Genomic DNA, 24349 nt, shown 5'->3' with positions numbered 1-24349 from the left:
TTCCTGATTTTTCTTACAAGAGCTATTGCCTGTCACTCACCGCCTGCTGTGACCAGCAGTAGGCTACACTCTAAACGGAATACGGAATACTGTGGAATGCTCTAATGAAGGAAGGAAATATCTAGCTGTGGTATTTCTTTCTCTCTCTCTCTCTCTCTCTCTCTCTCTCTCTCTCTCTCTCTCTCTCTCTCTCTCTCTCTCTCTCTCTCTCTCTCTCTCTGTCTCTCTTTCTCTCTTTCTGTCTCTCTTTCTGTCTCTCTTTCTGTCTCTCTCTGTGTCTCTCTGTGTCTCTCTCTGTGTCTCTCTCTGTGTCTCTCTCTCTCTTTCTGTCTCTCTCTGTGTCTCTCTCTGTGTCTCTCTCTCTCTGTGTCTCTCTCTCTCTGTCTCTCTCTGTGTCTCTCTCTGTCTCCCTCTCTCTGTCTGTCTCTCTCTGTGTCTCTCTCTGTGTCTCTCTCTCTCTGTCTCTCTCTCTCTGTCTCTCTCTGTGTCTCTCTCTGTCTCCCTCTCTCTGTCTGTCTCTCTCTGTGTCTCTCTCTGTGTCTCTCTCTCTGTCTGTCTCTCTCTGTGTCTCTCTCTCTCTGTGTCTCTCTCTCTCTGTCTCTCTCTGTGTCTCTCTCTGTCTCCCTCTCTCTGTCTGTCTCTCAGTCAGTCAGTAAACATAGACAGGAATTTGAATTGCTTTCGCAGGAGTTCAGTTTTTCTAGTCTGTCTGTTTCAGATTATTTCCAGGATGTTTATTTAAGGAGGAATTTAATCAGATTCCTATTGACCTCTTGTAGTTTTAGTAACAGTATCTGCATGGTGCTCCCTTAAGAGGGATAGAGAGGTACGTATGGGTTCAAAATGACACGTGAAAGACCAGAAACCCACATATTGCTATAACGTCCATAACCATAGACCTGAGCGTGACTTTGACGATGGGTACATTTTAAAACTCTTAAAACTGAATTCCATCAGCATCTGGTATTAATTTCTCTCATTTTCAGACGTTATTCATCTGTAGAGCGTTCTCTTCTCTGGTATTGTCTGTGTTAGACTACAACCCCACTTCTCCCTCTCCACAGTTAGGTTATAGGCCTGGTCGCCATCTGTCTTCTGCTATTACGTTCTGTCTGTGCTAAATGAGGAGAGGAATGTCCCAGAGAAATACATTAGTACCCAGACTTCTCCACAGTCTCTCAATCAGATTATTATTTCCAAAACACACTGTATGGTTGTGTTTAAGTGATGCTATTGGTATTCGAGTCCCAGCAGAACTACACAGGACTCTACAGTCCCAACAGAACTACACAGGACTCTACAGTCCCAGCAGAACTACATAGGACTCTACAGTCCCAGCAGAACTACATAGGACTCTACAGTCCCAACAGAACTACACAGGACTCTACAGTCCCAGCAGAACTACATAGGACTCTACAGTCCCAGCAGAACTACATAGGACTCTACAGTCCCAGCAGAACTACACAGGACTCTACAGTCCCAGCAGAACTACACAGGACTCTACAGTCCCAGCAGAACTACACAGGACTCTACAGTCCCAACAGAACTACACAGGACTCTACAGTCCCAGCAGAACTACACAGGACTCTACAGTCCCAACAGAACTACACAGGACTCTACAGTCCCAGCAGAACTACACAGGACTCTACAGTCCCAATAGAACTACATAGGACTCTACAAATCAAATGTATTTATATAGCCCTTCGTACATAAGCTGATATCTCAAAGTGCTGTACAGAAACCCAGCCTAAAACCCCAAACAGCAAACAATGCAGGTCCCAAAAACAGAACTAGGAAAAAACTCTACAGTCCCAGTCTCTCTCTACATGTGTCTCTCAGTCCCAGTGTCTCTCTCTCTACTGTCCCAGCTGTCTCTACTCTCTGTGTCTCTCAGTCCCAGCTGTCTCTCTCTTTCTGTCTCTCTACAGTCCTCAACTCTCTCTCTCTTTCTGTCTCCCTCTCTCTGTCTCTCTCTGTCTCTACAGTCCCAACAGAACTACATAGGACTCTACAGTCCCAGCAGAACTACATAGGACTCTACAGTCCCAACAGAACTACATAGGACTCTACAGTCCCAGCAGAACTACATAGGACTCTACAGTCCCAACAGAACTACACAGGACTCTACAGTCCCAATATAACTACATAGAACTCTAGAGTCCCAACAGAACTACATAGAACTCTACAGTCCCAATATAACTACATAGAACTCTAGAGTCCCAACAGAATTACATAGAACTCTACAGTCCCAACAGAATTGCATAGAACTCTACAGTCCCAACAGAACTGAAGGTGACTCTACAGTCCCAACAGAACTGTGGCTGTACAGTCCCAACAGAATGAAGGTGACTGCCTGGCCTGGCATGTCCCAACTGTAGAACTAGATAGAACTGAAGTCCCAACAGAACTGGCATGTTGTGGCTGTAGAGTCCCAACAGAATGAAGGTGACTGCCTGTCCCATGTTGTGGCTGTAGATGATAGATGAATGAAGGTCCCTGCCTGGCCTGGCATGTTGTGGCTGTAGATGATAGATGAATGAAGGTGACTGCCTGGCCTGGCATGTTGTGGCTGTAGATGATAGATGAATGAAGGTGACTGCCTGGCCTGGCATGTTGTGGCTGTAGATGATAGATGAATGAAGGTGACTGCCTGGCCTGGCATGTTGTGGCTGTAGATGATAGATGAATGAAGGTGACTGCCTGGCCTGGCATGTTGTGGCTGTAGATGATAGATGAATGAAGGTGACTGCCTGGCCTGGCATGTTGTGGCTGTAGATGATAGATGAATGAAGGTGACTGCCTGGCCTGGCATGTTGTGGCTGTAGATGATAGATGAATGAAGGTGACTGCCTGGCCTGGCATGTTGTGGCTGTAGATGATAGATGAATGAAGGTGACTGCCTGGCCTGGCATGTTGTGGCTGTAGATGATAGATGAATGAAGGTGACTGCCTGGCCTGGCATGTTGTGGCTGTAGATGATAGATGAATGAAGGTGACTGCCTGGCCTGGCATGTTGTGGCTGTAGGTGATAGATGAATGAAGGTGACTGCCTGGCCTGGCATGTTGTGGCTGTAGATGATAGATGAATGAAGGTGACTGCCTGGCCTGGCATGTTGTGGCTGTAGATGATAGATGTAACACTATGCAAAATCAAATCAAATCAAATGTTATTGGTCACATACACATGGTTAGCAGACGTTATTGAGTGTAGTGAAATGCTTATGCTTCTAGATCTGACAGTGCAGCAGTAACTAACAGGTAATATCTAACAAATTTCACAACAAAACCTAATACACACAATCTAGTAAGGGAATTCACCATATTCCTAGCATTATCATCTATATTCCTGGCGTTATGATCTATATTCCTAGCGTTATGATCTATATTCCTAGCATTATGATCTATATTCCTAGCGTTATGATCTATATTCCTAGCGTTATGATCTATATTCCTAGCGTTATGATCTATATTCCTAGCGTTATGATCTATATTCCTAGCGTTATGATCTATATTCCTAGCGTTATGATCTATATTCCTAGCGTTATGATCTATATTCCTAGCGTTATTCTATATTTCTGATGATCTATATTCCTGACGTTATGATCTATATTCCTGACGTTATGATCTATATTCCTAGCGTTATGATCTATATTCCTGCCGTTATGATCTATATTCCTGACGTTATGATCTATATTCCTGCCGTTATGATCTATATTCCTAGCGTTATGATCTATATTCCTAGCGTTATGATCTATATTCCTAGCGTTATGATCTATATTCCTAGCGTTATGATCTATATTCCTGCCGTTATGATCTATATTCCTGACGTTATGATCTATATTCCTAGCGTTATGATCTATATTCCTAGCGTTATGATCTATATTCCTGACGTTATGATCTATATTCCTAGCATTATGATCTATATTCCTAGCGTTATGATCTATATTCCTAGCGTTATGATCTATATTCCTAGCGTTATGATCTATATTCCTAGCATTATGATCTATATTCCTAGCGTTATGATCTATATTCCTAGCATTATGATCTATATTCCTAGCGTTATGATCTATATTCCTAGCGTTATGATCTATATTCCTAGCATTATGATCTATATTCCTAGCATTATGATCTATATTCCTAGCATTATGATCTATATTCCTAGCGTTATGATCTATATTCCTAGCATTATGATCTATATTCCTGGCGTTATGATCTATATTCCTAGCGTTATGATCTATATTCCTGGCGTTATGATCTATATTCCTAGCGTTATGATCTATATTCCTAGCATTATGATCTATATTCCTAGCGTTATGATCTATATTCCTAGCATTATGATCTATATTGCTAGCGTTATGATCTATATTGCTAGCATTATGATCTATATTCCTGACGTTATGATCTATATTCCTAGCGTTATGATCTATATTGCTAGCGTTATGATCTATATTCCTGACGTTATGATCTATATTCCTAGCGTTATGATCTATATTTCTAGCATTATGATCTATATTCCTGACGTTATGATCTATATTCCTAGCGTTATGATCTATATTCCTAGCATTATGATCTATATTCCTAGCATTATGATCTATATTGCTAGCGTTATGATCTATATTCCTAGCATTATGATCTATATTCCTGACGTTATGATCTATATTCCTAGCATTATGATCTATATTCCTGACGTTATGATCTATATTCCTAGCGTTATGATCTATATTCCTAGCGTTATGATCTATATTCCTAGCGTTATGATCTCAGAAACCCAGAACTAAAGTCTTGCATAGTTGCGTCAGATTCTCCATTTATGTCACATAGTCTGTCTAGTTTTTCATTTTATTGTGCTCTGTTGTTTATTCCCTATGAATCAAACACAAGTCTAGGGGTTTATTCACTAGGAACCAAACACAAGTCTAGGGGTTTATTCATTATGAACCAAACACAAGTCCAGGGGTTTATTCACTAGGAACCAAACACAAGTCCAGGGGTTTATTCACTAGGAACCAAACACAAGTCTATGGGTTTATTCACTAGGAACCAAACACAAGTCCAGGGGTTTATTCATTATGAACCAAACACAAGTCTAGGGGTTTATTCATTATGAACCAAACACAAGTCCAGGGGTTTATTCACTGGGAACCAAACACAAGTCTATGGGTTTATTCAAGAACAAACACAAGTCTGGGGTTTATTCACTAGGAACCAAACACAAGTCCAGGGGTTTATTCACTAGGAACCAAACACAAGTCTATTTATTCACTAGGAACCAAACACAAGTCTGGGGTTTATTCACTATGAACCAAACACAAGTCTGGTTTATTCAATCCAAACACAAGTCATTTTATTCACTAGGAACCAAACACAAGTCCAGGGGTTTATTCACTAGGAACCAAACACAAGTCTAGGGGTTTATTCACTAGGAACCAAACACAAGTCCAGGGGTTTATTCACTAGGAACCAAACACAAGTCTAGGGGTTTATTCACTAGGAACCAAACACAAGTCCAGGGGTTTATTCACTAGGAACCAAACACAAGTCCAGGGGTTTATTCACTAGGAACCAAACACAAGTCCAGGGGTTTATTCACTAGGAACCAAACACAAGTCCAGGGGTTTATTCACTAGGAACCAAACACAAGTCCAGGGGTTTATTCACTAAACCAAACACAAGTCTAGGGGTTTATTCCCTAAACCAAACACAAGTCTAGGGGTCTATTCACTAGCCAAACACAAGTCTAGGGGTCTATTCACTAGGAACCAAACACAAGTCCAGGGGTCTATTCCCTAGGAACCAAACACAAGTCTAGGGGTTTATTCCCTAGGAACCAAACACAAGTCTAGGGGTCTATTCACTAGGAACCAAACACAAGTCCAGGGGTCTATTCCCTAGGAACCAACCGAATGAAACTGAGGGGTTTCAACCGAATGAAACTGAGGGGGGGATCAACCTGAATTTGTCTAATAATTTTTTTTGTTTTAGTTGTAAAACGTTTACCATTGCAAAATGTTTCGCAACAGTGTGCGGCCTGAATACACCCCTGGTCAGGTAGGTCAGAGTTGAAACACCAGACTCTGCAGACTCCATAAGAACAGCTGGCTGCTTAATGTACTTTTTTGGCAAAGATCACATTGTCACACCGCACCAACTGGTTTCAATCAGTCATTCATCCTAATAAAATCTATAGGCACACATTATAATCGGCGTTGTGTTTGTGTTATAGTGAAGCTCGATGGTTTTCCATCGGTGGTTGCTTGCTGATGTAATTGTAAACGTCTCTATATTTCAGCAGCTGGTTTGAATCACAGCGTTGGAGCTAATATTTGCTCTCTGACCCTCCGTCCAGCTTCTTACAGGAAGTCAACTGTGAATACTTTACCTCTCTGGTTCTGTGCGGCCTCAGATATCACTGAGGAAAGATCTTTACCTCTCTGGTTCTGCTTGGCCTCAGACATCACTGAGGAAAGATCTTAACCTCTCTGGTTCTGCTTGGCCTCAGACATCACTGAGGAAAGATCTTTACCTCTCTGGTTCTGCTTGGCCTCAGACATCACTGAGGAAAGATCTTAACCTCTCTGGTTCTGCTTGGCCTCAGACATCACTGAGGAAAGATCTTTACCTCTCTGGTTCTGCTTGGCCTCAGACATCACTGAGGAAAGATCTTAACCTCTCTGGTTCTGCTTGGCCTAAGCACTGAGAAAACGTTCTTATAAAAATAATCTCTCTGAGTTCAGGTCTTCAGTGTTGCCTGGTGATCTTTTGCATTACAATCTGTAAAGTGTGCTGGTTTATTTGGGTTATTTTGTTTTTGACTAGGATCTTTGAGTTGAGAGCAGTTAGTTCCTTGTTGTCTACATCCCTTTCCTGTCAGGTGACCTGTCACCAGTTTAAACCTCCTGTCATTGGCCGTGTTCCAGAGCATCAAACCCCCATGATACATTGTTGGTAAATGGGGACTGACTGACCTACAAATAATCATGAGTAGTTATATATGACGCAAGGTGATTTGTAGATCAGTCCGTTGCAACTCACCTGTCAAACAACCCCCACCTGACCTCTGACCCTCAAACTCACCTCTCCTGTCTATGCCCCTACAGGTTTGAGAGATGAAAACCTCAAGATGGTGGCAGCGATTTTCCATCATCAGCTTCCTGTTAGAGGTGTGGCTTCCTGCCTGGATCATGGCCCAGACAACGCCCCCTACCCAGGGCACCACCTCCCCCAAACCACAGAACGACCGGCTGCAGTTCCGTCTGGTTGGGTACCCCCGAAAGCACAACGAGGGGCGCATCGAAGTCTTCTACAAGGGAGAGTGGGGGACCATCTGTGACGACGACTTCTCTCTGTCCAACGCCAACGTCCTCTGTCGTCAGCTGGGATTCGTCTCCGCTACGGGTTGGACACACAGCGCCAAATACGGCAAGGGCCAAGGTGAGCTATAACGACCGTCATAGAGCAGCTATTCCATATTTTACAAAGACCATTCATAAGCATGAAGGATGGACACACGACGCCGGGTTATAGCAAGGGTCACGATCAGTAATAGAACTGTTACATAGCGTCTAAAAGCCCTACAACGTGGAGCAGCCATTAGGAAACCATTCATCAGTAGAGAACTCAAACGCAACAGGATACAGTGGTTTACAATGAACACGTACAGTCCATGATTCTCTACGTTGTGTTACAGTTGACCGACGGTGACGTGATTTGTTTATTCTCCATGCAGGGAAGATCTGGCTGGATAATGTTCAGTGTAACGGAGGAGAGAAGAGTATTGACCTGTGTAAATCTCGAGGCTGGGGCAACAGTGACTGCACACACGACGAGGACGCTGGAGTCATCTGCAAGGACGAGAGGCTTCCTGGGTTTGTCGACTCCAACGTCATCGATGTAAGGCGTTACAGTGGGTTACAATTGCATTACGCAACAGCAGGGTTGGGGGTCAATCCCAGTCAATTCAGGAAGTTCACTGGAGACCCAATTTCGAATTCTATTCTATCTTTTGAATGAAGCACATGTTGAATTAGAATTGGCTTTACCCATAGGACTCTGGTCAACAGTAGTGCACTATATAGGGAATAGGGCCCTGGTCAACAGTAGTGTTCTATATAGGAAATAGGGCCCTGGTCTACAGTAGTGTTCTATATAGGGCCCTGGTCAACAGTAGTGTTCTATATAGGGCCCTGGTCTACAGTAGTGTTCTATATAGGGCCCTGGTCTACAGTAGTGTTCTATATAGGGCCCTGGTCAACAGTAGTGTTCTATATAGGGTCCTGGTCAACAGTAGTGTTCTATATAGGGTCCTGGTGTTATGCAGGTGAATGAGGACCCAAAAGCGACTTGGCGAAAACAGAGTCTTTAATCCAGTTTAAGGAAATAGCAATACTCCTAGACAAATCGGAGCAGTAAATAAAGTATAAAAAAACAATTCCACTCGTAATCACGAGAACTAACTGGAGACTCGATAATAAACTGCAGGTTGCCTCGGGAAGGCACTTGACCGTAGCAGACTCAGACACCTGCTCACCACGCAGCATCTGAGGAAAACACGACACGACAGGGCGATACAAAGACACAGCACGGTGAACAATATACAAGGATCCGACAGGACAGAAACGGAAAACAAGGGGAGAAATAGGGACTCTAATCAGGGGAAAAGATAGGGAACAGGTGTGGGAAGACTAAATGATTGATTAGGGGAATAGGAACAGCTGGGAGCAGGAACGGAACGATAGAGAGAAGAGAGAGAGGGAGGGAGAGAGAAAAAGGGGAACGAACCTAAAAAGACCAGCAGGGGGAAAACGAACAGAAGGAAAAGCAAAATGACAAGACAATATAAGACAAAACATGACAGTACCCCCCCCACTCACCGAGCGCCTCCTGGCGCACTCGAGGAGGAATCCTGGCGGCAACGGAGGAAATCATCAATCAACGAACGGTCCAGCACGTCCCGAGACGGAACCCAACTCCTCTCCTCAGGACCGTAACCCTCCCAATCCACTAAGTATTGGTGACCCCGTCCCCGAGAACGCATGTCCATGGTCCTACGTACCTTGTAAATAGGTGCGCTCTCGACAAGGACGGGAGGGGGGGAGGGAAGACGAACGGGGGTGTGAAGAAAGGGCTTGACACAGGAGACATGGAAGACAGGATGGACGCGACGAAGATGTCGCGGAAGAAGCAGTCGCACAGCGACAGGATTGACGACCTGGGAGACACGGAACGGACCAATGAACCGCGGAGTCAACTTACGAGAAGCTGTCGTAAGAGGAAGGTTGCGAGTGGAAAGCCACACTCTCTGGCCGCAACAATACCTTGGACTCTTAATCCTACGTTTATTGGCGGCTCTCACAGTCTGTGCCCTGTAACGGCAAAGTGCAGACCTCACCCTCCTCCAGGTGCGCTCACAACGTTGGACAAACGCTTGAGCGGAGGGAACGCTGGACTCGGCAAGCTGGGATGAGAACAGAGGAGGCTGGTAACCCAGACTACTCTGAAAAGGAGATAACCCGGTAGCAGACGAAGGAAGCGAGTTGTGAGCGTATTCTGCCCAGGGGAGCTGTTCTGCCCAAGACGCAGGGTTTCTGAAAGAAAGGCTGCGTAGTATGCGACCAATCATCTGATTGGCCCTCTCTGCTTGACCGTTAAGACTGGGGATGAAACCCGGAAGAGAGACTGACGGACGCACCAATCAAACGACAGAACTCCCTCCAAAACTGTGACGTGAATTGCGGACCTCTGTCTGAAACGGCGTCTAACGGGAGGCCATGAATTCTGAACACATTCTCGATGATGATTTGTGCCGTCTCCTTAGCGGAAGGAAGTTTAGCGAGAGGAATGAAATGTGCCGCCTTAGAGAACCTATCGACAACCGTAAGAATCACAGTCTTCCCCGCAGACAAAGGCAGACCGGTAATGAAGTCTAGGGCAATGCGTCGAGAAGGAATGGGGAATGGTCGAGAAGGAATGGGGAGCGGTCTGAGACGACCGGCAGGAGGAGAGTTACCTGACTTAGTCTGCGCGCAGTCCGAACAAGCAGCCACGAAACGGCGCGTGTCACGCTCCTGAGTCGGCCACCAAAAGCGCTGGCGAATAGAAGCAAGAGTGCCTCGAACACCGGGATGACCAGCTAACTTGGCAGAGTGAGCCCACTGAAGAACAGCCAGACGAGTGGAAACAGGAACGAAAAGAAGGTTACTAGGACAAGCGCGCGGCGACGCAGTGTGCGTGAGTGCTTGCTTAACCTGTCTTTCAATTCCCCAGACTGTCAACCCGACAACACGCCCATAAGGAAGAATCCCCTCGGGATCAGTAGAAGCCACAGAAGAACTAAAAAGACGGGATAAGGCATCAGGCTTGGTGTTCTTGCTACCCGGACGGTAAGAAATCACAAACTCGAAACGAGCGAAAAATAACGCCCAACGAGCTTGACGAGCATTGAGTCGTTTGGCAGAACGGATGTACTCAAGGTTCTTATGGTCTGTCCAAACGACAAAAGGAACGGTCGCCCCCTCCAACCACTGTCGCCATTCGCCTAGGGCTAAGCGGATGGCGAGCAGTTCGCGGTTACCCACATCATAGTTGCGTTCAGATGGCGACAGGCGATGAGAAAAATAAGCGCAAGGATGAACCTTATCGTCAGACTGGAAGCGCTGGGATAGAATGGCTCCCACGCCTACCTCTGAAGCGTCAACCTCGACAATGGACTGTCTAGTGACGTCAGGAGTAACGAGGATAGGAGCGGACGTAAAACGTTCTTTTAGAAGATCAAAAGCTCCCTGGGCGGAACCGGACCACTTAAAACACGTCTTGACAGAAGTAAGAGCTGTGAGAGGGGCAGCAACTTGACCGAAATTACGAATGAAACGCCGATAGAAATTAGCGAAACCTAGAAAGCGCTGCAACTCGACACGTGACCTTGGAACGGGCCACTCACTGACAGCTTGGACCTTAGCGGAATCCATCTGAATGCCTTCAGCGGAAATAACGGAACCGAGAAAAGTAACGGAGGAGACATGAAAAGAGCACTTCTCAGCCTTTACGTAGAGACAATTCTCTAAAAGGCGCTGGAGAACACGTCGAACGTGCTGAACATGAATCTCGAGTGACGGTGAAAAAATCAGGATATCGTCAAGGTAGACAAAAACAAAGATGTTCAGCATGTCTCTCAGAACATCATTAACTAATGCCTGAAAAACAGCTGGCGCATTGGCGAGACCAAACGGCAGAACCCGGTACTCAAAATGCCCTAACGGAGTGTTAAACGCCGTTATCCACTCGTCCCCCTCTCTGATGCGCACGAGATGGTAAGTGTTACGAAGGTCCAACTTAGTAAAGCACCTGGCTCCCTGCAGAATCTCGAAGGCTGATGACATAAGGGGAAGCGGATAACGATTCTTAACCATTGTCATTCAGCCCTCGATAATCCACGCAGGGGCGCAGAGTACCGTCCTTTTTCTTAACAAAAAAAAACCCCGCCCCGGCCGGAGAGGAAGAAGGCACTATGGTACCGGCGTCAAGAGACACAGACAAATAATCCTCGAGAGCCTTACGTTCGGGAGCCGACAGAGAGTATAGTCTACCCCGAGGAGGAGTGGTCCCCGGAAGGAGATCAATACTACAATCATACGACCGGTGAGGAGGAAGGGAGTTGGCTCGGGACCGACTGAAGACCGTGCGCAGATCATGATATTCCTCCGGCACTCCTGTCAAATCGCCAGGTTCCTCCTGAGAAGTGGGGACAGAAGAAATGGGAGGGATGGCAGACATTAAACACTTCACATGACAAGAAACGTTCCAGGATAGGATAGAATTACTAGACCAATTAATAGAAGGATTATGACATACTAGCCAGGGATGACCCAAAACAACAGGTGTAAAAGGTGAAAGAAAAATCAAAAAAGAAATAGTCTCACTGTGGTTACCAGATACTGTGAGGGTTAAAGGTAGTGTCTCAAATCTGATACTGGGAAGATGACTACCATCTAAGGCGAACATGGGCGTAGGCTTGTCTAACTGTCTGAAAGGAATGTCATGTTTCCGAGCCCATGCTTCGTCCATGAAACAACCCTCAGCCCCAGAGTCAATCAAGGCACTGCATGTAGCACCCGAACCGGTCCAGCGTAGATGGACCGACATAGTAGTACAGGATCTAGATGGAGAGACCTGAGTAGTAGCGCTCACCAGTAGCCCTCCGCTTACTGATGAGCTCTGGCTTTTACTGGACATGAATTGACAAAATGTCCATCAAATCCGCAATAGAGGCACAGGCGGTTGGTGATCCTCCGTTCCCTCTCCTTAGTCGAGATGCGAATACCTCCCAGCTGCATGGGCTCAGTCTCTGAGCCAGAGGAGGGAGATGGTTGCGATGCGGAGCAGGGAAACACCGTTGACGCGAGCTCTCTTCCACGAGCTTGGTGACGAAGATCTACCCGTCGTTCTATGCGGATGGCGAGAGCAATCAAAGAGTCCACACTGGAAGGAACCTCCCGGGAGAGAATCTCATCTTTAACCACTGCGTGGAGTCCCTCCAGAAAACGAGCGAGCAGCGCCGGCTCGTTCCAGTCACTAGAGGCAGCAAGAGTGCGAAACTCAATAGAGTAATCCGTTATGGATCGATCACCTTGGCATAGGGAAGCCAGGGCCCTAGAAGCCTCCCTACCAAAAACTGAACGGTCAAAAACCCGAATCATCTCCTCTTTAAAGTTCTGGTAATTGTTCAAACAATCAGCCCTTGCCTCCCAGATAGCTGTGCCCCACTCTCGAGCCCGGCCAGTAAGGAGTGAAATGACGTAAGCAACCCGAGCTCTCTCTCTAGAGTATGTGTTGGGTTGGAGAGAGAACACAATATCACACTGGGTGAGAAAGGAGCGGCACTCCTTGGGCTGCCCGGAGTAGCAAGGTGGGTTATTAACCCTAGGTTCCGGAGGCTCGGCAGACCAGGAAGTAACAGGTGGCACGAGACGAAGACTCTGGAACTGTCCAGAGAGGTCGGAAACCTGAGCGGCCAGGTTCTCCATGGCATGACGAGCAGCAGACAATTCCTGCTCGTGTCTGCCGAGCATGGCTCCTTGGATCTCGACGGCAGTGTTACGAGCGTCTGTAGTCGCTGGGTCCATTCTTTGGTCGGATCCTTCTGTTATGCAGGTGAATGAGGACCCAAAAGCGACTTGGCGAAAACAGAGTCTTTAATCCAGTTTAAGGAAATAGCAATACTCCTAGACAAATCGGAGCGGTAAATAAAGTATAAAAAAACAATTCCACTCGTAATCACGAGAACTGACTGGAGACTCGATAATAAACTGCAGGTTGCCTCGGGAAGGCACTTGACCGTAGCAGACTCAGACACCTGCTCACCACGCAGCATCTGAGGAAAACACGACACGACAGGGCGATACAAAGACACAGCACGGTGAACAATATACAAGGATCCGACAGGACAGAAACGGAAAACAAGGGGAGAAATAGGGACTCTAATCAGGGGAAAAGATAGGGAACAGGTGTGGGAAGACTAAATGATTGATTAGGGGAATAGGAACAGCTGGGAGCAGGAACGGAACGATAGAGGGAGGGAGAGAGAAAAAGGGGAACGAACCTAAAAAGACCAGCAGGGGGAAAACGAACAGAAGGAAAAGCAAAATGACAAGACAATATAAGACAAAACATGACACCTGGTCTACAGTAGTGTTCTATATAGGGCCCTGGTCAACAGTAGTGTTCTATATAGGGAATAGGGCCCTGGTCAACAGTAGTGTTCTATATAGGGAATAGGGCCCTGGACAACAGTAGTGTTCTATATAGGGAATAGGGCCCTGGTCAACAGTAGTGTTCTATATAGGGAATAGGGTAGTGTACTATATAGGGAATAGGGCCCTGGTCAACAGTAGTGTACTATATAGGGAATAGGGCCCTGGTCAACAGTAGTTTACTATATAGGGAATAGGGCCCTGGTCAACAGTAGTTTACTATATAGGGAATAGGGCTCTGGTCTATAGTAGTGCACTATATAGGGAATAGGGCCCTGGTCTAAAGTAGTGTACTATATAGGGAATAGGGCACTGGTCTAAAGTAGTGTACTATATAGGGAATAGGGCTCTGGTCTATAGTAGTGCACTATATAGGGAATAGGGCCCTGGTCTAAAGTAGTGTACTGTATAGGGAATAGGGCCCTGGTCTAAAGTAGTGTACTATATAGGGAATAGGGCTCTGGTCTAAAGTAGTGCACTATATAGGGAATAGAATGCCGTTTGGGATACAGTTATATGTACTGCTCCTCTGTCACCAGTCTACTGCTGATATCTGTCTGGGTTTATACACTCTGCATAGGTTACTGAACTGAACGTAACAGGGACTAGGACTGCAGGGTAAAATGACATGCTGCTGATGTCCTATTGGGTGCTTTGGTGATGCGCTATAGAGCCCTATGCTAGAGTTTACACTCTCATAGATCATTCCCTACGTCATAACATGGCCGTGTCACAAGTTAACCACTGGTGATGACTGTCCAAACTCAGGAAGCACAGTTGTAGTGTTGAAAAGCACATAGGTGCCAGACAGCCACTCTTTTTCCATCTACCTTCTCTCTGTCTCTCTGTCTCTGTCTCTCTGTCTGTCTCTGTCTCTCTCTCTGTCTCTCTCTCTCTGTCTCTCTGACTCTCTGTCTCTCTGTCTCTCTGTCTTTGTCTGTCTCTGTCTGTCTCTCTGTCTGTCTCTCTCTCTCTCTCTCTCTCTCTCTCTGTCTGTCTGTCTGTCTGTCTGTCTGTCTGTCTGTCTGTCTGTCTGTCTGTCTGTCTGTCTGTCTGTCTGTCTGTCTGTCTGTCTGTCTGTCTGTCTGTCTGTCTGTCTGTCTGTCTGTCTGTCTGTCTGTCTGTCTGTCTGTCTGTCTGTCTGTCTGTCTGTCTGTCTGTCTGTCTGTCTCTGTCTGTCTCTCTCGCCCTCTCTCGCCCTCTCTCGCCCTCTCTCTCGCCCTCTCTCGCCCTCTCTCTCACTCCCTCTCTCTCACTCTCTCTCGCCCTCTCTCTCACTCCCTCTCTCTGACTCTCTCTCTCTCTGACTCTCTCTCTCTCTGACTCTCTCTCTCTCTGACTCTCTCTCTTTATTGTTCACTACTTTTGATAGTAAGGAGACATTTGTGACACAACCTTAAACTGGGGGCCTCCAGGACTCTGGGTTCTACTGTTCAGCCTTATGATTGGATGGTTAGATCAGGAAGGAAATATGTCTTTCAAACTCCTTATTGGACAGTTTAAACTCTAAAGAAGAGCTTTCATAAGAGTTAGGCTTTCCTCCTTCTTTTCTTGCTTCACCTGCTCCTCCCCCTCCCCCTCCTGCTCCTCCCCCTACCCTTCCTACCCCTCCCCCTACCCCTCCTGCTCCTTCCCTATCCCTCCTGCTCCCCCCTCCCCCTACCCCTCCTGCTCCTACCCCTACCCCTCCTGCTCCTCCCCCTACCCCTCCTGCTCCTCCCCCTACCCCTCCTGCTCCTCACCCTACCCTCCTGCTCCTCACCCTCCCCCTCCTGCCCCTCCTCCCACCACCCTCCTGCTCCTCCCCTCCTCCCCTCCTCCCCTACCCTCCTGCTTCTCCCCCTCCACCCCCTACCCTCCCCCTCCTCCCCCTACCATGCTGCTCCTCCTCCTGCTCCCCCTACCCTCCTGCTCCTCCCCTCTCCCCTCCTCCCCCTACCCTCCTGCTTCCCCCTCCCCCTCCTCCCCCTACCCTCCTGCTTCTCCCCATCCTCAACCTACCCTCCTGCTTCTCCCCCTCCTCCCCCTACCTGCCTGCTCCTCCCCCTCCTCCCCCTACCCTCCTGCTCCTCCCCCCTCCTCCCCCTACCCTCCTACTCCTCCCCTCTCCCCCTCCTCCCCCTACCTTACCCCTCCTCCAACCTACCCTCCTGCTTCTCCCCCTCCTCCACCTACCCTCCTGCTCCTCCCCTCCTCCCCCTACCCTCCTGCTCCTCCCCCTCCTCCCCCTACCCTCCTGCTTCTCCCCCTCCTCCACCTACCCTCCTGCTTCTCCCCCTCCTCCCCCTACCCTCCTGCTCCTCCCCTCTCCCCCTCCCCCTACCCTTCTGCTTCTCCCCCTCCTCCCCCTCCTCCCCTACCCTCCTGCTCCTCCCCTCTCCCCCTCCTCCCCCTACCCTCCTGCTTCTCCCCCTCCTCCCCCTACCCTCCTGCTCCTCCTCCCCCTACCCTCCTGCTCCCCTCCTCCTCCCCCTACCCTCCTGCTCCTCCCCCTCCTGCTCCCCCTCTCCCCCTCCTCCCCCTACCCTCCCCCTCCTCTACCTACCCTCCTGCTTCTCACACTCCTCCCCCTACCCTCCTGCTCCTCCCCCTCCTCCCCCTACCCTCCTGCATCTCCCCTCCTCCACCTACCCTCCTGCTCCTCCCCTCTGCCCCTCCTCCACCTACCCTCCTGCTCCTCCCCCCTCCTCCCCCTACCCTCCTGCATCTCCCCCTCCTCCACCTACCCTCCTGCTCCTCCCCTCTGCCCCTCCTCCACCTACCCTCCTGCTCCTCCCCTCCTCCCCCTACCCTCCTGCTTCTCCCCCTCCTCCACCTACCCCCTGCTCCACCCCTCTCCGCCCCCTCCCTCTACCCTCCCCCTACCCCTCCTACTCCCCCCTACCCCTCCTGCTCCTCCCCCCCTACCCCTCCTGCTCCTCCCCCTACCCCTCCCCCTCCTCCCCCTACCCTCCTGCTCCTCCCCCTTCCCCCTACCCTCCTGCTTCTCCCCCTCCTCCCCTACCCCCTCCTCCACCCCTCTCCCCCTCCTCCCCCTAACCCTCCTGCTCCTCCTGCTCCTCCCCCTACCCTCCTGCTTCTCCCCCTCCTCCCCTACCCCCTCCTCCTCCCCTCTCCCCCTCCTCCCCCTGCTCTCTGTGTTCCTGTGTCTAGTCTGGCGAACAGACAACAAAGTTCAGCTAAGTCCTCTTCCACCCACTCAGTCTGATCTGACTCAATGCAACGCAGCCTGGGAATGAAGAAACCACAGTTACAAACCAGTTACTATTACTGCCTTTAGTCAACCAGATACTATTACTGCCTTTAGTCAACCAGTTACTATTACTGCCTTTAGTCAACCAGTTACTATTACTGCCTTTAGTCAACCAGATACTATTACTGCCTTTAGTCAACCAGTTACTATTACTGCCTTTAGTCAACCAGTTACTATTACTGCCTTTAGTCAACCAGTTACTATTACTGCCTTTAGTCAACCAGTTACTATTACTGCCTTTATACAACCAGATACTATTACTGCCTTTAGTCAACCAGTTACTATTACTGCCTTTAATCAACCAGATACTATTACTGCCTTTAATCAACCAGTTACTATTACTGCCTTTATCAACCAGTTACTATACTCAACCAGATACTATTACTGCCTTTAGTCAACCAGTTACTATTACTGCCTTTAATCAACCAGATGCCTTTAATCAACCAGTTACTATTACTGCCTTTAATCAACCAGTTACTATTACTGCCTTTAGTCAACCAGTTACTATTACTGCCTTTAGTCAACCAGTTACTATTACTGCCTTTAGTCAACCAGTTACTATTACTGCCTTTAGTCAACCAGTTACTATTACTGCCTTTATACAACCAGATACTATTACTGCCTTTAGTCAACCAGTTACTATTACTGCCTTTAATCAACCAGTTACTATTACTGCCTTTAGTCAACCAGTTACTATTACTGCCTTTAATCAACCAGATACTATTACTGCCTTTATACAACCAGTTACTATTACTGCCTTTAATCAACCAGATACAACTACTGCCTTTATACAACCAGTTACTATTACTGCCTTTAATCAACCAGATACTATTACTGCCTTTTGTTATGCAGGTGAATGAGGACCCAAAAGCGACTTGGCGAAAACAGAGTCTTTAATCCAGTAAAGTAACTTTACAATCAAAAGGCATAATTCTACTCGTAATGACGAGAACAGACTGGAGACTTGATCAAGAACTGCAGGTTGCCTCGGGAAGGCACTTGAACGTAGCAGACTCAGACACCTGCTCACCACGCAGCATCTGAGGGAAACACGACAAGACAGGGCGATACATAGACACAGCACGGTGAACAATAGACAAGGATCCGACAGGGCAGGAACGGAAAACAAGGAGAGAAATAGGGACTCTAATCAGGGAAAAGGATCGGGAACAGGTGTGGGAAGACTAAATGATTGATTAGGGGAATAGGAACAGCTGGGAGCAGGAACGGAACGATAGAGAGAAGAGAGAGAGGAAGGGAGAGAGAAAAAGGGGAACGAACCTAAAAAGACCAGCAGGGGGAAAATGAACAGAAACATGACACCTTTATAAAGCAAAATGACAAACCAGTTACAATATAAGACAAAACATGACACCTTTATACAACCAGTTACTATTACTGCCTTTAGTCAACCAGTTACTATTACTGCCTTTAGTCAACCAGATACTATTACTGCCTTTAGTCAACCAGTTACTATTACTGCCTTTAGTCAACCAGTTACTATTACTGCCTTTAATCAACCAGATACTATTACTGCCTTTAATCAACCAGTTACTATTACTGCCTTTAGTCAACCAGTTACTATTACTGCCTTTAGTCAACCAGTTACTATTACTGCCTTTAATCAACCAGTTACTATTACTGCCTTTAGTCAACCAGTTACTATTACTGCCTTTAGTCAACCAGTTACTATTACTGCCTTTAGTCAACCAGTTACTATTACTGCCTTTAGTCAACCAGATACTATTACTGCCTTTAGTCGTCCTTCTGTAGCTCAGTTGGTAGAGCATGGCGCTTGTAACGCCAGGGTAGTGGGTTCGATCCCCGGGACCACCCATACGTAGAATGTATGCACACATGACTGTAAGTCGCTTTGGATAAAAGCGTCTGCTAAATGGCATATATTATTATTATTATATTACTGCCCATACCACCATCAGCCCTACTACCCATACCACCATCAGCCCTACTACCCATACCACCATCAGCCCTACTGCCCATACCACTACCCATACCACCATCAGCCCTACTACCCATACCACCATCAGACCTACTACCCATACCACCATCAGCCCTACTACCCATACCACCACCAAATCAAACAGGAGCAATACCTCAGGGACGGTCCCCGGCGGGGCCACACCCACCAAATGCAAACGGCCAATGAACGCCTTCATGCTCTTCGCTAAGAAGTACAGGATGGAGTACACACAGATGTACCCTGGGAAGGATAACAGAGCCATCAGCGTGATCCTGGGTGAGAAATGGAAGAAGATGAAGAACGAGGAGAGGAGGATGTACACCGTGGAGGCCAAGGCTCTGGCTGACGAGCAGAAGAGAGTCAACCCCGACTGCTGGAAACGCAAGAGAACCAACTCCGGGTCCCAGCAGCCCTAGATGACCTATGACCTCCAGACATGTGTTTGGCGTGGAGAGGTCAGAGGTGAACTGACCGACCAATCTGGCAAACCCACTATCTCTCTAGCCCTGTTCCCAGATCAGTTTTTGTTGTTGTTGCTGTATATCCAGCTTCCTATGGTCATTGGACTATAAAGAAGGCACAAAACAGATCTGGAACCAGGCCAGTTACTATTTTTCTTTCTGCTTACCTGTCAAATCAATGAGACTTAACTGTGATGCGGAATACTCTTGCTTTTATAATCATATAGACAGCAGGACTACACACATTTTAAGACAAAACAACAACTATGAACTATATATTAAAAAAGCATCTAATCTAGTGTCCACCCATACGTACAATGTATGCACACATGACTGTAAGTCGCTTTGGATAAAAGCGTCTGCTAAATGGCATATATTATTATTATTATTATTATTATTAGTCAACCAGTTACTATTACTGCCTTTAGTCAACCAGTTACTATTACTGCCTTTAGTCAACCAGTTACTATTACTGCCTTTATACAACCAGTTACTATTACTGCCTTTATACAACCAGTTACTATTACTGCCTTTAGTCAACCAGTTACTATTACTGCCTTTAGTCAACCAGTTACTATTACTGCCTTTAGTCAACCAGTTACTATTACTGACTTTAGTCAACCAGTTACTATTACTGCCTTTATACAACCAGTTACTATTACTGCCTTTAGTCAACCAGTTACTATTACTGCCTTTAGTCAACCAGTTACTATTACTGCCTTTAGTCAACCAGTTACTATTACTGCCTTTAGTCAACCAGTTACTATTACTGCCTTTAGTCAACCAGTTACTATTACTGCCTTTAATCAACCAGTTACTATTACTGCCTTTAGTCAACCAGTTACTATTACTGCCTTTAGTCAACCAGTTACTATTACTGCCTTTATACAACCAGTTACTATTACTGCCTTTATACAACCAGTTACTATTACTGCCTTTATACAACCAGATACTATTACTGCCTTTAGTCAACCAGTTACTATTACTGCCTTTAGTCAACCAGTTACTATTACTGCCTTTATACAACCAGTTACTATTACTGCCTTTAGTCAACCAGTTACTATTACTGCCTTTAGTCAACCAGTTACTATTACTGCCTTTAGTCAACCAGTTACTATTACTGCCTTTACTAAACATATATCATAAACAACTGTTTTACATAAACACTCTCTGTTCTGTCATCCTCTGAAACCCGTCTGTCTCTGTACCTGGCCAATTGGTTTCCCTCTGCCCAATATATCCCAGCCAGCAGGAGAACACAGCAGCCCCAGAACCTATGATCCCAATCATTGACCAAGGGAGAACACAGCAGCCCCAGAACCTCCCAGTTCATCAATGATTACACCACTGATGATTAGGAATGTATCAGACACTGAGAACATATGAACCAATCCTATGATCCCAGCCAGCAGGAGAACACAGCAGCCCCAGAACCTATGATCCCAGCCAGCAGGAGAACACAGCAGCCCCAGAACCTATGATCCCAGCCAGCAGGAGAACACAGCAGCCCCAGAACCTATGATCCCAGCCAGCCAACCTATGATCCCAGCCAGCAGGAGAACACAGCAGCCCCAGAACCTATGATCCCAGCCAGCAGGAGAACACAGCAGCCCCAGAACCTATGATCCCAGCCAGCAGGAGAACACAGCAGCCCCAGAACCTATGATCCCAGCCAGCAGGAGAACACAGCAGCCCCAGAACCTATGATCCCAGCCAGCAGGAGAACACAGCAGCCCCAGAACCTATGATCCCAGCCAGCAGGAGAACACAGCAGCCCCAGAACCTATGATCCCAGCCAGCAGGAGAACACAGCAGCCCCAGAACCTATGATCCCAGCCAGCAGGAGAACACAGCAGCCCCAGAACCTATGATCCCAGCCAGCAGGAGAACACAGGAGCCCCAGAACATGATCCCAGCCAGCAGGAGGGACCCCCCAGAACCTATGAACACAGCAGCCCCAGATCCCACCACAGGAGAACACAGCCCCAGAACCTATGATCCCAGCCAGCAGGAGAACACAGCAGCCCCAGAACCTATGATCCCAGCCAGCAGGAGAACACAGCAGCCCCAGAACCTATGATCCCAGCCAGCAGGAGAACACAGCAGCCCCAGAACCTATGATCCCAGCCAGCAGCCAGCAGGAGAACCTATGATCCCAGCCAGCAGGAGAACACAGCAGCCCCAGAACCTATGATCCCAGCCAGCAGGAGAGAACCTATGATCCCAGCCAGCCCCAGCCCCAGAACCTATGATCCCAGCCAGCAGGAGAACACAGCCCCAGAACCTATGCCCCCAGAACCTATGATCCCAGCCAGCAGGAGAACACAGCAGCCCCAGAACCTATGATCCCAGCCAGCAGGAGAACACAGCAGCCCCAGAACCTATGATCCCAGCCAGCAGGAGAACACAGCAGCCCCAGAACCTATGATCCCAGCCAGCAGGAGAACACAGCAGCCCCAGAACCTATGATCCCAGCCAGCAGGAGAACACACAGCAGCCCCAGAACCTATGATCCCAGCCAGCAGGAGAACACAGCAGCCCCAGAACCTATGATCCCAGCCAGCAGGAGAACACAGCAGCCCCAGCAGGAGAACACAGCAGAACCTATGATCCCAGCCAGCAGGAGAACACAGCAGCCCCAGAACCTATGATCCCAGCCAGGAGAACACAGCAGGAGATCCCAGCCACAGGAGAACAGCCCCCAGAACCTATGATCCCAGCCAGCAGGAGAACAGCAGCCCCAGAACCTATGATCCCAGCAGCCCCAGAACCTATGATCCCAGCCAGCAGGAGAACACAGCAGCCCCAGAACCTATGATCCCAGCCAGCAGGAGAACACAGCAGCCCCAGAACCTATGATCCCAGCCAGCAGGAGAACACAGCAGCCCCAGAACCTATGATCCCAGCCAGCAGGAGAACACAGCAGCCCCAGAACCTATGATCCCAGCCAGCAGGAGAACACAGCAGCCCCAGAACCTATGATCCCAGCCAGCAGGAGAACACAGCAGCCCCAGAACCTATGATCCCAGCCAGCAGGAGAACACAGCAGCCCCAGAACCTATGATCCCAGCCAGCAGGAGAACACAGCAGCCCCAGAACCTATGATCCCAGCCAGCAGGAGAACACAGCAGCCCCAGAACCTATGATCCCAGCCAGCAGGAGAACACAGCAGCCCCAGAACCTATGATCCCAGCCAGCCACAGCAGCCCCAGGATCCCAGCCAGCAGAGACACAGCAGCCCCAGAACCTATGATCCCAGCCAGCAGGAGAACACAGCAGCCCCAGAACCTATGATCCCAGCCAGCAGGAGAACACAGCAGCCCCAGAACCTATGATCCCAGCCAGGAGAACAGGAGAACACAGCAGCCCCCCAGAACCTATGATCCCAGCCAGCAGGAGAACACAGCAGCCCCAGAACCTATGATCCCAGCCCCAGGAGACCAGCAGCCCCAGAACCTATGATCCCAGCCAGCAGGAGAACACAGCAGCCCCAGAACCTATGATCCCAGCCAGCAGGAGAACACAGCAGCCCCAGAACCTATGATCCCAGCCAGGAGAACAGGAGAACACAGCAGCCCCCAGAACCTATGATCCCAGCCAGCAGGAGAACACAGCAGCCCCAGAACCTATGATCCCAGCCAGCAGGAGAACACAGCAGCCCCAGAACCTATGATCCCAGCCAGCAGGAGAACACAGCAGCCCCAGAACCTATGATCCCAGCCAGCAGGAGAACACAGCAGCCCCAGAACCTATGATCCCAGCCAGCAGGAGAACACAGCAGCCCCAGAACCTATGATCCCAGCCAGGGAGAACAGGAGAACACAGCAGCCCCAGAACCTATGATCCCAGCCAGCAGGAGAACACAGCAGCCCCAGAACCTATGATCCCAGCCAGCAGGAGAACCCACAGCAGCCCCAGAACCTATGATCCCAGCCAGCAGGAGAACACAGCAGCCCCAGAACCCAGCAGGAGAACAGAACCTATGATCCCAGCCAGCAGGAGAACACAGCAGCCCCAGAACCTATGATCCCAGCCAGCAGGAGAACACAGCAGCCCCAGAACCTATGATCCCAGCCACAGCAGGAACCTATGATCCCAGCCAGCAGGACACAGCAGCCCCAGAACCTATGATCCCAGCCGGCAGGAGAACACAGCAGCCCCAGAACCTATGATCCCAGCCAGCAGGAGAACACAGCAGCCCCAGAACCTATGATCCCAGCCAGCAGGAGAACACAGCAGCCCCAGAACCTATGATCCCAGCCAGCAGGAGAACACAGCAGCCCCAGAACCTATGATCCCAGCCGGCAGGAGAACACAGCAGCCCCAGAACACACTGCTGCAACTCGGAAGCCTGTCTTCCACCTCCGAAGATTAACTGAAGCACAAATTATCATCTTAACAGCTTTCTCTCTCCTGGTTACTTTTTCCTTTATCAATGTTATCAAACTTTATTTTAGCTTTATTTTACAAGGTTAGTCTCATTGAGATTAACAATCTCTTTTCCCGAGAGAGACCTGGCCAAGAGTGACCTGGCCAAAATACCAGTTTTAAACACAAAGCACTGCAGTTTAACACGACAGTTTAAACCACACAGCTCTACAGTTTAAACCCCACAGCACTACAGTTTAAACCCCACAGCACTACAGTTTAAACCCCACAGCTCTACAGTTTAAACCACACAGCTCTACAGTTTAACACGACAGTTTAAACCACACAGCTCTACAGTTTAAAACACAGCTAGATGGTTTGGAAGAGTGTGGTGCAACTAGGGGTCAAAACATTGACAGCCCCCCCCCCCACTTTATTATCCATTTTAGTGTTTGACCAAACTTTAAACGTTGTATTTGGGTTCAGTTTCAAGCTTTGAGAATAATACTCCACAATACTTGTTGAGCACCATCATTCTATG

General features: G+C 48.2%; 1 pseudogene; it reads left to right on the top strand.

The window, feature by feature from the left end:
- Positions 1-24349, top strand: part of LOC124047009 — a 72659-nt pseudogene that overhangs the window by 1271 nt on the left and 47039 nt on the right.

This window comes from Oncorhynchus gorbuscha, linkage group LG10 (assembly GCF_021184085.1).
Source record: "Oncorhynchus gorbuscha isolate QuinsamMale2020 ecotype Even-year linkage group LG10, OgorEven_v1.0, whole genome shotgun sequence".
Taxonomy (NCBI): Eukaryota; Metazoa; Chordata; class Actinopteri; order Salmoniformes; family Salmonidae; genus Oncorhynchus; species Oncorhynchus gorbuscha.
The sequence above is the reverse complement of the archived record's forward strand: the minus strand, read 5'-3'. Positions and strand labels throughout refer to the sequence as shown.